Consider the following 14,569-nt stretch of genomic DNA (forward strand, 5'->3'; position numbering starts at 1 on the left):
AGCCCCAAGCCAGAAAAAACAAACATGTATGAAGTTGATTAAATGTTTATAACCATCTTGCTGCATGCTCATTTCCTCTACATGAACGATAAAGGTTGGATTATTATCCCACATGACAATAACGAGCTCTGGAAAAACAATCAATAAATGTGTCTGTCCCAAGAGATCATTTACCTGAGGATCAGTCTATTGTAGTGGTTTTATTGTGAAATATTATATTGGTAATCATTACAATTATGGGTTATTTCAAATAAACGGCTACCTATACATAATAGTTTGGTATTTTGATGAATTTAGGGATTTCTGCAATGTAACAGTATCTTAAAGGTCCTGAACAGTGAAAATCATGTTTTTCATCAAATTGGATGATATTTGGATGAAACCAGTTCAAAGTAGGGTGACACAAGAGATGAAAAATGACTGTAGTTGGTACATTGATAAAGTTACTGGTCCCCTCCCCCTTGTCAAACACTTGGATTCAGGAGGCAGTTATTACTAAGGATTTAATTCCGCCTTTATGCAACGTCACATAAAGCTGGAAATGTAATGTACCAATGGTAGCACATTTGCGCTTATGCCTTGCTTTGGCTTTATTTACAAACCGTAAATTAGTACTACAAAAGATATTGGTAACCTTTCATCTGTGGTGTGACTGCTAGCGAGCAAGCTACTTACCAGCATGCCGGCTAAAGCACACTGTGTAGTGTAGATTTAACGTTGCACTATTTTCTGAAGAATGAAGACATCTGACATTTCATTCAGGGTGGACGGGCTGCACCGAAAATTACAATCATGTCATGCGTATGCAGTGCACATTTCAATCGAAGTTGCTTTATATATTGGGAAGCACATTCGCTTTGTCTTGCCAGGAAGCTAAACCTGAAGACGGATGCTGTACCATCCTTGACAGCGGATCTTGCAAGCGGTGACCATAATGTAAGTATCAGAGTTTGATTTGTCTGACACGGTAGCCAACATTTTGGGGGGGATCGGGGGAAGGGGGGGGGGGGGGCTAACGTTAGATAATACAGCAGTGGCTGTGGCTATTTTGACTTGTGAACTGTATATTTTCTATAACACACCTATATGTTTTTTGTTCCTCCATAAGCCCCCTACATTGAGTCTGAAAACTGCCAGCACACAGTTGGCACAAAGGAATGTTGTCCACAAAAGGAGTTGCGGTGTGTATAGTATTTCAAATGCTGTGAAGCCTGTGAAAACATATACGAGTTATAGTCCGTTCATTTCAAATCTACATCAGTTGAGCATTTCAGGCAGACAAACATTTCCAAATACAAACATTCAAAAGTTTCACAAAAAAGTGCACAACCAAATATTACATGTTTCAAATTGTCCTATACATCTGTTTTATGCTGTTTTCATCTACATCCTGTAGCCCATTGTTTACCTTGTTACCTGGCAACGACCACAAGTGCATTTCAGAGCTGTCAATCAAGGCAAGATCATGAAGATAAGCTCTCCGCCCACTCAGCCTGTTCTTTCAGGCTTCCTGGTAGTTAAAGATGAGAGAATAGGTCAAATGTCTTCAATTCTGAGTGTTTTAATGTTGTACAAATATTATGGGTGATGTTTTGGTCATTCAAAGGCTTGAGAAATAGGATAACTGTGTGGGACCTTTAACACACAGAAGGTCACCTATGTTGAGGAAATAGATAATGACTATGCCTATGATTGTGAACATAGTAAGAAAGGTATAGGAAAAGGACAAATTTTGCAACTTGTGACCACCATACTGAAGAGTTTTGGAAGCTGAACATGATTCAATAAAAAAATGTGAAGACAAAAACAAGAATAAATCCAAGAAAAGAGTACGCCACAGAGCATTATCTCCACCCAGGCTCTTCTTTCCCCTTCCAGCAATAAAACATGAAGCACTGAGTAGGGCCAATGGGTTCAGTTCACTTGGTATGACGATTCTGGATTTCAAAACTGGTGCAGAGATTTTAGGATCAGACATATTAATAAAATCCTTATTTTATTGGAGGCTTTCGGACAAGAACATTATTTACAGTCAGTTGCTAGCTAGAGGTTATTTCTTACCTTCACCCCTTTCTCTCCATGAATTAAACAAAAAGAACAGAGAAAGAGAGGGAAGGAGAGAGAGATAGAGGGGGAGGGAGAGAGAGTATAAGAATGATGACCATTCAAACAGCAGCTCTCCTTTTCACTTTTTCTTAATACCAAGATCATACTGCTTTGATAGATTCATACACAATATGGTCACAGAGTTTTTAAACCCAGAGGCACATCATAGCGATACTTCCGACAACGTGTTGAGAAGCAGACTTGACAGACTCGGCAGACCAGATTTGGGGTTTGGCAAGTCAATGGGAGAAGTAAAAAGTATCCTTAGTTGTTAATTGTCTGGAATTCTAAAGGCAAAACCTAGATTCGTGCCAATGTCTTAAGTAGCTAAACGTGTCTTTACTACAATCAATCAAATCAATCAAAATATATTTATAAAGCCCGTTTTAATTCAGCAGTTGTTCCAAAGAGCTTATACAGAAACCCCAAAGAGCAAGCAATGTCGATGTAGAAGCATGGTGGCTAAGGAAAACTCCCTAGTAAGGCTGGAACCTAGGAAAGAACCTAGAGAGGAACCAGGCTCTGAGGTGTGGCCAGTCCTCTTCTGGCTGTGCCGGGTGGAGATTATAAGAGTACATGGCCATTAAGGACAGTTCGTTCTTCAAGATGTTCAAACGTTCATAAATGACCAGCAGGGTCAAATAATAGGTCCTCTGGGACGAGAGAGAGAGATGGGAGAATTAGAGGGAGAATACCTAAGATCACACAGGATACCAGATAAGACAGGGGAATAACTCCAAATATGACAGACTGGGTCTAGCCCCCCGGCACATAGACTATTACACCATAGATGCTGGAGACTGAGACAGCGGGTTGGTGGAAACCGTGGCCCTGTCCAAAGTTACCCCCGGACAGGGCCAACCAGGCAGGATAAAACCCAACCCACTTTACCAAAGCACAGCCCCCACACCACCAAAGGGATATCAACAGACCACTAACTTACTACCCTGAGACAAGGCCTAGTATAGCCCACAAAAATCTCTCCTGCCACACAAGCTCAAGGACAGCACAAGCCCACTCAGGTCGAGTATAGCGAAAGAAGCCTGGCACGACGTGAAAGTGACAAACCGAAGGAGTGCTTTTCATTTGATGGCCTGCACATGCGCAGTTCAGCGTGACACGACCGTTAGATGGTCAGGTCTAGATGGGATACCGCTTTTGTCCACTTGAAGGTAAAAAGAATGTGGGGGTGCATTTTCGCTAACCCTAACCCTTTTCCTAACCTAAACCTAATTCTCCTAACCTTCTATGTTAATTCCTGTAACCTGCTGCATAAGTTCTCCTAAACCTGTAACGAAAAGTAGATTTTGACAAAAGCTGTATCCCTTTCAGACAAAACCCTGTTAGACCCAATGACGTGTTTCTGCACATGAGCTATGTTAGCTAACGTAGCCATGACATCATCTACAAGTGTGATCGGGGATTTCTATTGGAGAAGCAGTTTCTACATATCTTCATACTGTACTGTCTATGATATGGTCTTGCTGGGAATTATACTTCCTTCACTGAACATTTACATATTCTATGGTATTATGGTAATATGGTATTCCATGGGACCATGCTATGATGGCAGGTTATCGTTTATTGGGAGGACTCATGTTCTGGAGGCAGCTCTGCAGTGGCCACTAGCTGGCACTGCCACAAATTCCTAAAATCAGATTTTGTCTAACCCTAACCTTAAATCAAGACTGAAAAGCAACAACAAAAAACATCATACATTTTTACAATATAGGCAATTTTCATTTAACACTTGGCACATCAAGCTGAAATCGTTCAGTGCTGCCTCCAGGATTAGTGTTAGGCAAATGATGTAGGCAAATGGTATCCTGAGACTACAAAATACCTCAACCTCTCGTTTTGTTCATTATTGCAATAAGGATCCCTAATATGAAGCCCACACTCATATTGGGCAAAAACGTCTAAAGGCATGCAAATGTGCGTCACAGTGGGCAAGCATAGAGAACCCATAATGCAGGTTATGTCATTTCTTGTGTGTTTATGATCCATAGACTGAAACGAATACTTTACTTCATTAATCTGATGACTGTTATTTATTTAATACACTAACTATGTTTAATTGTTACCCGATTAAATTAATCATGTAACAATTAACTAATTGGGATTTGGGGCACCATGGAAGAGGTTGTTTAAACTCTATAAGGTCTTTACCTATTTCATCGATAAACAGTCATCTTATTAATCATTACCTCTTATCATATCATCATTCTGAACAGTCGTAACGTCATGCATCTGCAAAAAACCCAGCCTTGCTCATGATTCAGTACTACACCAATTGGTTTAATTATTTATTTACTAGCTAACTAAAATGAGAAAACAGGATAACAAATACACTTAATATATGAGAAGAAAGTCCCTAGCGGACTGACAATATGACGGCTTGTTTTTATTTTTTACCCCTTTTTCGTGGTTATCCAATTGGTAATTATAGTCTTGTCTCATTGCTGAAACTCGAGAGAGGTGAAGGTCGAGAGCCGTGTGTCCTCCGAAACACAACCCAACCAAGCCGCGCTGCTTCTTGACACAATGGCCACTTAACCCGGAAGCCAGCCGCACCAATGTGTCAGAGGAAACACCGTACACCTGGCGACCGTGTCAGCGTGCACTGCGCCCGGCCCGTCACAGCAGTCACTAGTGCGCTATGGGACAAGAACATCCCTGCCGGCCCAACCCCCCTCTAACCCGGACGACACTGGGCCAATTGTGCGCCGCCCCATGGGTCCCCCGGTCACAGCCGGCTACGACAGAGCCTGGACTCGAACCCAGAATCTCTAATGGCACAGCCAGCACTGTGATGCAGTGCCTTAGGCCACTGTGCCACTCGGGAGGCCCATGACGACTTATTACACAGAGATGGAGAGGGGGAAAAAGAGAGAGACAGAGAAAAAGGGACACTTATCGTGAACACATTCTATAACTATTCTCCCATTAATCATATACCTTGCACAAGAACCACCTCCCGTTTGGAATAACAAATCATGAACGTTTTTAGTTGTGAGTGCCCTTGTTCGGCATTGATACAAATGTATCAACCCCTGCAAAAATGTCCGTTAATTATAATCCACATAATAATTCACATTTTCTGTTACTGCAGGATTATTTTCCTTCTGTAGCAAAGAGATAAACCACTAGAGTTGGATGTGGACTTGTCTGGTAAACTGATATGTTCTCTCTGCTGTTAGATAGCTGCTCTCGAGTCAGATGAGTCATTAGAACTGGCATCATAGATAGATACTGCACATCACTCTCACATCATTTACACATTCATTCCACCTAGTTTGTATCCCATGTGTTTGTTGAAACGATTAGATTTTCTAATTGGAATTTCCCATTAGATTTATCAAAGAGATAATTTCCACTGGGAAGGTAAGAGATGGAAGTTAACATAATGAACACACAGAATAAAGCTGTCACTTGGGGTGTACTTATTGCCATTGGCATAGTTGGCCTTAACTGCTGTAAACTACATAACAAAGTCAATCACTTTTGTACTGTATATTCAGATTTCTTGCCGTCAAGTTTAACTTCATCTACCCACTCAAAGTTGTCAGAGGTCTAATAAACAAAAATATATACACTGAGTGTACAAAATATTAGGAACACCTTCCTAATATTGAATTGCACCCCATTTTGCCCTCAAAACAGCCTCAATTCGTCAGGGCATGGACTGTACAAGGTGTCGAAAGCGTTCCACAGGGATGCTGGCCCGTGTTGACTCCAATGCTTCCTACAGTTGTGTCAAATTGGCTGGATGTCCTTTGGGTGGTGGATGTTTCTTGATACACACGGGAAACTGTTTAGTGTGAAAAACCCATCAGCGTTGCAGTTCTTGACACACTCAAACCAGTGCGCCTGGCACCTACTACCATACTCAGTTCAAAGGCACTTAAATCTTCTTGCACATTCACCCTCCGAATGGCACACATACACAGTCTACGTCTCAATTGTCTCAAGGCTTAAAAGTCCTTTTTTAACCTGTCTCCCCTTTATCAACACTGAAGTGGATTTAACAAGTGACATCAATAAGGGATCATACTGTAAGATTCACCTGGTCAGCCTATGTCATGAAAAGAGCTATGAATGGTGGATAAAGGGCAGGATAGACCGTTAGACTGGTAGACTATATTGATCTGTGGTATAGTTAAGCAATAAGGCCCGAGGGGGTCATACTGTAGCATTCACCTGGCCAGTCTATGTCATGGAAAGAGCAGGTGTTCCTAATGTTTTGTACACTCAGTGTATAATGTACTAACTGATGAAAAGGCAATTGAGAAGTGAAGAAGCTCTGAGATAACAAAATTCCCAAATTCATCCCTAAATTAACATACTTTTGGGACACAGCCTCCAGTAAATAAAAGAAATTGCACTTGAGTTAGCCAACTGGCACTTTCATCTACACAGTTTAAGGACCCTACAGCTACTCTTAAGCTATGCCTGCTCTCCTCTTCAGTTGTGTTGTTGTGGTTGGGTGACAACCGGGTTTGTTTATGCTAGGGGGACAGCCAGTCCCCAGTAGCCCAGCTTTCAAACACTGTGCTGGGTTTGACTTCACTGGAGGCCTCCCTGTTAACAGATCACTGACTCTGTAATTTTAAATTACTCCACCACCACTTTATTTTGCAAAACACATGCCCCAAGCCTGCCTGCCTTCGTGTGTAGGTGACATGTGTGTGTTTGTGCATGTGCGTGTGCATTTCTCTCTCGCTCTCGCTCTCTATCCCTCTCCCTCTCCCTCAGAAAGCAGTATGGAGTGGAAAATATCAAATGGCTGTTGTGGTTTAAATATGGTCGGAAAAAGCGGACAGATGGTGCTCTAATTAGGTGTCAGTTGGCTGTACTGTAATAACCCTGACCAAAAGGAACAGGGTGAAAGGTGAAAGCAAAGCGTTGTTCAAGTGATTTCATTGTGTGTATGTATTTTAGGGAACTGACATTTAAATCCAGTTCTCCTTTCTTAGGAAAGTACCAGAGGAGTTAATAACGAGAGGGCTTAGCTATACCTTCACAGTTACCATGTGGAAACCGTTAGGGATGGCTTCCCAGACACCGATTAAGCCCAGTCCAGGACTAAAAGGCATTCTCAGTGGAGATTCTCCATTGAAAGAGCATTTAGTCCAGGATTAGGCTTAATCTCTGCCTGGGAAATAGGCACTAATAGTTTAATGGCGAAATATCCTACTGTATATTTTGGTGCAGAATGCCTGAATTTGGCTTTTAAAGAGCATTTGGTAAAATATAGAGGCTTTTGTTTTTATGAGTGTGTATTGGTGTGCTTGGGAGGTTTGGCTATGCGTCTTTGAAAGGTTGAAACATTTATTTGGACATCATATTTGGAACTGGTGTAGCTGGCCGATACCGAGATTTATGTCCGTATAGATGTTTTTAGAGCAAAGCATTTCATATTTCAGATCATGTCTGAGATGTATGTTTCAGTGCGATCCCCTGGTTTCCCATCACGTCCTGAAACTGTCAGAGTTCAGTAGCATTACAAGATACAGTTGAAGTCGGAAGTTTACATACGCCTAAGCCAAATACAGTTAAACTCAGTTTTTCACAATTCCTGACATTTAATCCTAGTAAAAATTTCCTGTTTTAGGTCAGTTAGAATCACCGCTTTATTTTAAGAATGTGAAATGTCAGAATAATAGTAGAGAGAATTATTAATTTCAGCTTTTATTTCTTTCATCACATTCCCAGTGGGTCAGAAGTTTACATACACTCAATTAGTATTTGGTAGCATTGCCTTTAAATTGTTTATCTTGGGTCAAACATTTCGGGTAGCCTTCCACAAGCTTCCCAGAATAATTTTGGTGAATTTTGGCCCATTCCTCCTGACAGAGCTGGTGTAACTGAGTCAGGTTTGTAGGCCACATGCTTTTTCAGTTCTGTCCACAGATTTTCTATGGGATTGAGGTCAGGGCTTTGTGATGGCCACTCCAATACCTTGACTTTGTTGTCCTTAAGCCATTTTGCCACAACTTTGGAAGTATGCTTTGGGTCATTGTCCATTTGGAAGACCCATTTGCGAACAAGCTTTAACTTCCTGACTGATGTCTTGAGATGTTGCTTCAATATATCCACATCATTTTCCTGCCTCATGATGCCATCTATTTTGTGAAGTGCACCAGTCCGTCCTGCAGCAAAGCACCCCCACAACATGATGCTTTCACCCCCGTGAATCACGTTTGGGATGGTGTTCTTTGGCTTGCAAGTCTCCTCCTTTTCGGCTTGCAAGCCTCCTCCAGTTCTATTTTTGTTTCATCACACCAGAGGACATTTCTCCAAAAAGTGTTATCTTTGTCCCCATGTGCAGTTGCAAACCGTAGTCTGGCTTTTTTATGCAGTTTTGGAGCAGTGGCTTCTTCCTTGCTGAGCGGCCTTTCAGGTTATGTCAATATAGGACTCGTTTTACTGAGAATATTGATACTTTTGTACCTGTTTCCTCCAGCATCTTCACAAGGTCCTTTGCTGTTGTTCTGGGATTGATTTGCACTTTTCGCACCAAAGTACGTTCATCTCTAGGTGACAGAATGCGTCTACTTCCTGAGCAGTATGACGGCTGCGTGGTTCCATGGTGTTTATACTTGTGTACTATTGTTTGTACAGATGAACGTGGTACATCCAGGCGTTTGGAAATTGCTCCCAAGGATGAACCAGACTTGTGGAGGTCTACAATTTTTTTTCTGAGGTCTTGGTTGATTTCTTTTGATTTTCCCATGATGTCAAGCAAAGAAGCACTGAGTTTGAAGGTACGGCTTGAAATACATCCACAGGTACACCTCCAATTGACTCAAATGATATCAATTAGTCTATCAGAAGCTTCTAAAGCCATGACATAATTTTGGGGAATTTTCCAAGCTATTTAAAGGCCCAGTATGTAAACTTCTGACCCACTGGAATTGTGATACAGTGAATTATAAGTTAAATAATCTGATAGTAAACAATTGTTGGAAAAATTACTTGTGTAATGCACAATGTAGATGTCTTAACCGACTTGCCAAAACTATAGTTTGTTAACCAGAAATTTGTGGAGAGGTTGTCCAGGCACTCCGCGTTGCGTCGTGCTTGGGAACAGTCCTTTGCTGTTCCTAAGGGTGTGTAGATGAAAGTGCCAGTTGGCTAACTCAAGTGCAATTTCTTTTATTTACTGGAGGCTGTGTCCCAAAAGTATGTTAATTTAGGGATGAATTTGGGAATTTTGTTATCTCAGAGCTTCTTCACTTCTCAATTGCCTTTTCATCAGTTAGTACATTATACACTGAGTGTACAAAACATTAGGAACACCTGCTCTTTCCATGACATAGACTGGCCAGGTGAATGCTACAGTATGACCCCCTCGGGCCTTATTGCTTAACTATACCACAGATCAATATAGTCTACCAGTCTAACGGTCTATCCTGCCCTTTATCCACCATTCATAGTGACAATAGTGATAGGTGGATCATTTGTCCATGTCTGCGATAGGCTAACTTGCAATCGTACCACACATAAAAGCATTCAAAGCTGCATCAATTTTCAATATGAATCCTCAAGAACAAATAGGAATAGCTGATAGGCAGCGGAGAGGCCAGGTGCCTCATTGAGCATGAAAGACACGAGACACTCTGCTCAAAAAGCTTTTGATCTTGTTCAGGGACAATACAATTATCCTACATAGACTATCCTACAGCACCACAACGTAATGAATAATTGCATTAGTGTTTTTTAAGTGAGTACAAAATTCTACACTAGGCTGCAGTGAACATCATTTGAATAAAAGTGTAAAAGCCCTATGATTTGAACGTTTCATTCCATTTGGATCAGTTGTGGGTCTACTCTAAACAGTTTATAAGGTCTAGAAAGGCACAGTAGCAGGCCAGACTGGCTGCATTTTTACTTCTGACACTGAGATGAGCTGTCTGTTGCAGATCATTATTCTCCCAAGTCGTCCTTTAATAATGGGGCCGCATACGCTCCCGGGCAGGCCCAGATATTCAGGAAAGCTTAACTTGAGCTCCGCCTCCCCTCCAAACCGAGCACCTATTCCTTGCACACCTAGAACCTAATGCTTCAATAACGCCTAAATATTTATTATTTCACTTTTAAAATGTATTACCTTGTATATGTGGCATTAACACAAACAGTCACAATGTTTTACTCTGATTCGGCTACTTCAGAAATCTCCTGTAGGCATGCGCACGTTCGTCCAAAATGTAATTCCAGAGTCCTCGAAATGGCTTGGCATTAACCAGGTTTCCATCCAACCTTTTTATGCAAGTAAAGTACATGTCGGATAAAAAGTGTCATGACATCATGGGAAGGCATGCAGTTTATTAGGCTACAGATGAAATAAATGATGAACTTCACAGGGTGGTGAAAGTGCACGGTGATGAGCTTGATGCTCCTTTCTATAAATATTGAGGGTCTTATTCTGGTGACATGATGATCAAAGCTTGGCTGTCATAATCTCACACTTCTGTCCATAATAATTATATTATGTAATAGGCTATACCTGCACTGTAATGTATATGCGAGCTGTTGGCTACAGCGCATGTGCCAATACCAGTACATGGTATTGGCAGTATTCGGTACATGGGAATTTAATTGCAAAAGTTATTTTTATGTGCACTACGTATTTATGCACAGACAATAACCGCAACAAGTACATTTGATGGAAACACAACTCTGATGGGAACATTTGCATGTTGTTTATATGCAGATTTTAGAATATTCAGATGAGAATCTGTCGCCAATTGGACGGAAACCTAGCTATAGACACCTTAAAGACTCAAGTCTATCTATGTAATTGTATACGTAGTTATGTAAAAAATTGCGACCACAAAGGAAATAAGTCCCTGACTTTATTGTGCAATCCCGGTCACTTTTAAAAATCTTTGTATTGTGTACAGTGGGCGATTTTAGCATTTAAATCTTGGTGGGGCAAAAATAAATTATGTGGGATGCATGCCAGCAAAGCCACCGCACAACACAACACGAAACAATACATTAATTGCACTATAAAGGTGACAAACGGTGCCCACAAACTGTTAGGGCCTACATAAAGTCCCAACAGCAGTCCCAACACTTTAATACTGCTACACCTGGCTATCAGCGTAGCCTTGTCTGGCAGCGAAACAGTTCCTTCAGCCTCATTTACTGCCTTTTAAAACATAGCTGATATGCCTGACTTGCTCAAACAAATGTGGTTTCTACTGACAATTGAGATGTATAAACTATGGCATAAAGGGGACGATAAGAGGCAATCCGTAATTTCGATTGATTGACATTAATGAGCGAGCTAGGACGGACGAGGTCAATATAACTATTTGTTCAGCGCTTTTGAAATGTACAGCGACAGAATTCAGAACATGGGCCGTTCTTACAGTGTTCTTCCTGCACACCAAGTCAGAACTGTAGGATAAATAAAGGGGGCATAAAAGCAGACAACGAAAGCTCTTACAATATTTTATGATTACATTTCTCAAAAACAGGTTATAGGCTACATGTGCACCACCAAGTCAGAACATTAGGCAAAATTAAGAGGTGAAAATAGACCAAATTATTAGGGTGATGCACACAGGCTACTTACAGCTTACTACACAACATGCACTTAGTATTACTTTATTAGCTACTATATACATATATCCCTGGCATATTACATAATTTATGCAGCAGCATGCAAGACGTTTTTGGACTCACCTTGTTGTGTTGTGCTCACTTGAACAGGAAGGTGGTGCGGCGGTCCTTCAAGGGCAAATTTTGTCATCAAAGTCTGCCATTCTCTGGATTTATGGTACATTCAAGACAACTGGTAACTCAAAGAAAAAAAAGGTTGAATCATGATGACGTCAGTGATCTTCAGGTTGTAGCTCTAGAAAGAGGCCTGAGTTCCGAGTTGGATGAAAGTTCAAAACTTATTTTCCCAGTTGTGGCTCGTTTTTCACGAGTTCCCAGTTGAACAGATTTTGCCGTTCCGAGTTAACAATTCTTTTGAGTGCGGCACAAATCACGCTTCATTGACACCATGGCCAATGTTGAATGTTTATAATTTTAAACTAGGAAAAGAGACCCTTAATCTTAGACTTGGGACCACACAGCCATTCCACTGAATAGCAGGTGAATGATTACTTTGCAATGCTTGCAGTTAGTCACTGATTCCTTCCAAACCACTCATTGTTGAATTTGAGATTTCCAACTTGTTGTGTAATCTTTATGTCCAATGGCTGATGAGCACCAACATGTTTTATCTTTAATTTCTCTTCGTTATTTCTATTCATATGAAAAGGATTAAAAAGGATTTTCCAGTAGATAGTCGACTTGATTCGTGATGATGACTGCTAGCTAGGATTTTTCAAGTATGATGTTGACATGATCAGTCCAATCAAAGTTACTGTAGATATAACGTGATTTGACGTAATTTTTTCTGTGGCCAATGACCTTGAGCCTTCTTGGATGGGCACTTCTAATGTAACCCTATGGCAGCACCCAAGGGCCTAGAATTTTAGAGCTCTACCCTTAGACTTGGTGGTGACGTAGTGTCCCCATGAGTGACAGAACACTGAGCCAATCACGGCGCAACACTCCGTATTTTCTGCTGGCTTTCCCCAACACCACAGAAAGCACTATGCTACGCTGAAACACCTGCATTTTGGAGCTTACTCAAGAAAACAAAAAAGAGACCACCTGCCCTGAATGACGGGTCGCCACTGATTGTGTATATATGTATTTTTTTTGACTGACAAATAAAATCAGCCAATAAATCAATACAAACTGTGTCTCTTTCCATTGATGAATGTAAAGAGACATCTGTTACACAACAGGTTTTATGACTTTTGGAGATTGTCAAGCCAAGCATTCGATACCCTCAGCCTACAACATTTTATTTTTTTAAACATTTTAGTCATTTAGCAAACACTCTTATCCAGAACGATTTACTGTTTGTGCATTCATCTTCATGTATGTTCATTTTTCCTCAATAAAGTAGCCATCAGCAAAGTCAGTGCCAGTAAGGAGGGGACAATTCAAGTGCAATTGTTAGTTCATGAAATGCATTTATTTATAATTCTTTTTACTTGTGGGGGGGGGGGGGGGGGGGGGGGGTTCGGGTGAGGATGTGATGCAAGGGCGAGTGCTGTTGGATTATTTAAGATACTCTTTGAAGAGGTACGTTTTCAGATGGTGAGAGGGCCAAGAGACCAGAGGCGGCAGAATGCAAACCATGATATGGGGGTGCCCGAAGTCACTATGCTTTATTTATTGGTTGTGTGGTGCATTGGCACAGAAAGCTGTTGCTGAAAAACGTGTTGCATATATTTTATATAATTATAAATATTGCATCAAAATGTTTAAAATCTGATTTCCTCCTAGCTGATCATTGTCTACAGCTGGCTCTGATCGTAGTGTAATGAGTCAGGCAGGGAGAGTGCGCTCATCCATGGAAGGGGTCGAACCCTCAACATTCTGGCTCGTAGTCCTGCGTGGCATCGACTGTACCACAAAAGCATGTTGAAGTGGCAAAGTCGATATCTTTGTTATAAACGCAGGGTCGCTACAGTTGTTGTTATTTGTGGTCGTAAACATTATTTTGAGTGTATTCTATGGGGGGGGTGCAATTTATTTTAGAGTAAAATGGCGGACTGCCCCTAATTAAAAGATCACACAGCAAAAAAGTGTAATGTCCTCTGGTACAGGCCTTGTCTGACGCTTTGAGGAATGGCCCCACTGTAGGAGGGTGGCACTGCACACTAACGCTGACAGTATGGTCCTGTATGCTGCTGCTGACTTGTAAGAAGAGCACCAAAATGCGAACATTGTGAATTCAGAGTCATCTCAGAGAATCCAATAATCAGAACAAATGGACTCTAGGTTTGAAGGACACAGTCATTCAGTGTTTTTTTCTCTCAATCTTCTTATTCCCCAAGGTGGTGCTTGGATGTGTAGAATGTGTGTGTGTACCCACATGGCCCGAGGCCAGATCTTTGGTATCCAATATATGCATTTGGATTGTTACTGTTTCATGCCCAAAGGGTCTCTTTCAATCTTTTATAAATGAAGTGGCCTGTCTTTTAACTGTGCATGAAAAGTCCAATATGGCTGCCACACTAGGAATGGGAAGATCTGAGGTGATGTATTGTTGTGGTCAATCCAGGATGAAGCATTGAGCTGGCGGTAAAAATTGTCAACGGACTCTGTATCATCCGTTGGTGTCGACTACAGTCCACTATCCCTCACTTTAGTAACACCGACCATGGCTTTGAAGCTTGAAATGTCGCCATTTTTGTGTTGATTTGCACGTCTCGGATGATGTGATCATTCTCCATGTGAATCATTTCCTCATCATTCTGTAGATACACTTGCTTCCAACTTGCGCTAATTTGGCCGACCGGCGAGAAGATGTCTGGAGCAGCATCTCAGCGTTGTATATGGCTGCTGTTTGTGGGCTCTGGTGCATGGCTGGGTATGCTAC

Source organism: Salmo trutta, chromosome 37 (assembly GCF_901001165.1).
Source record: "Salmo trutta chromosome 37, fSalTru1.1, whole genome shotgun sequence".
Classification (NCBI taxonomy): Eukaryota; Metazoa; Chordata; class Actinopteri; order Salmoniformes; family Salmonidae; genus Salmo; species Salmo trutta.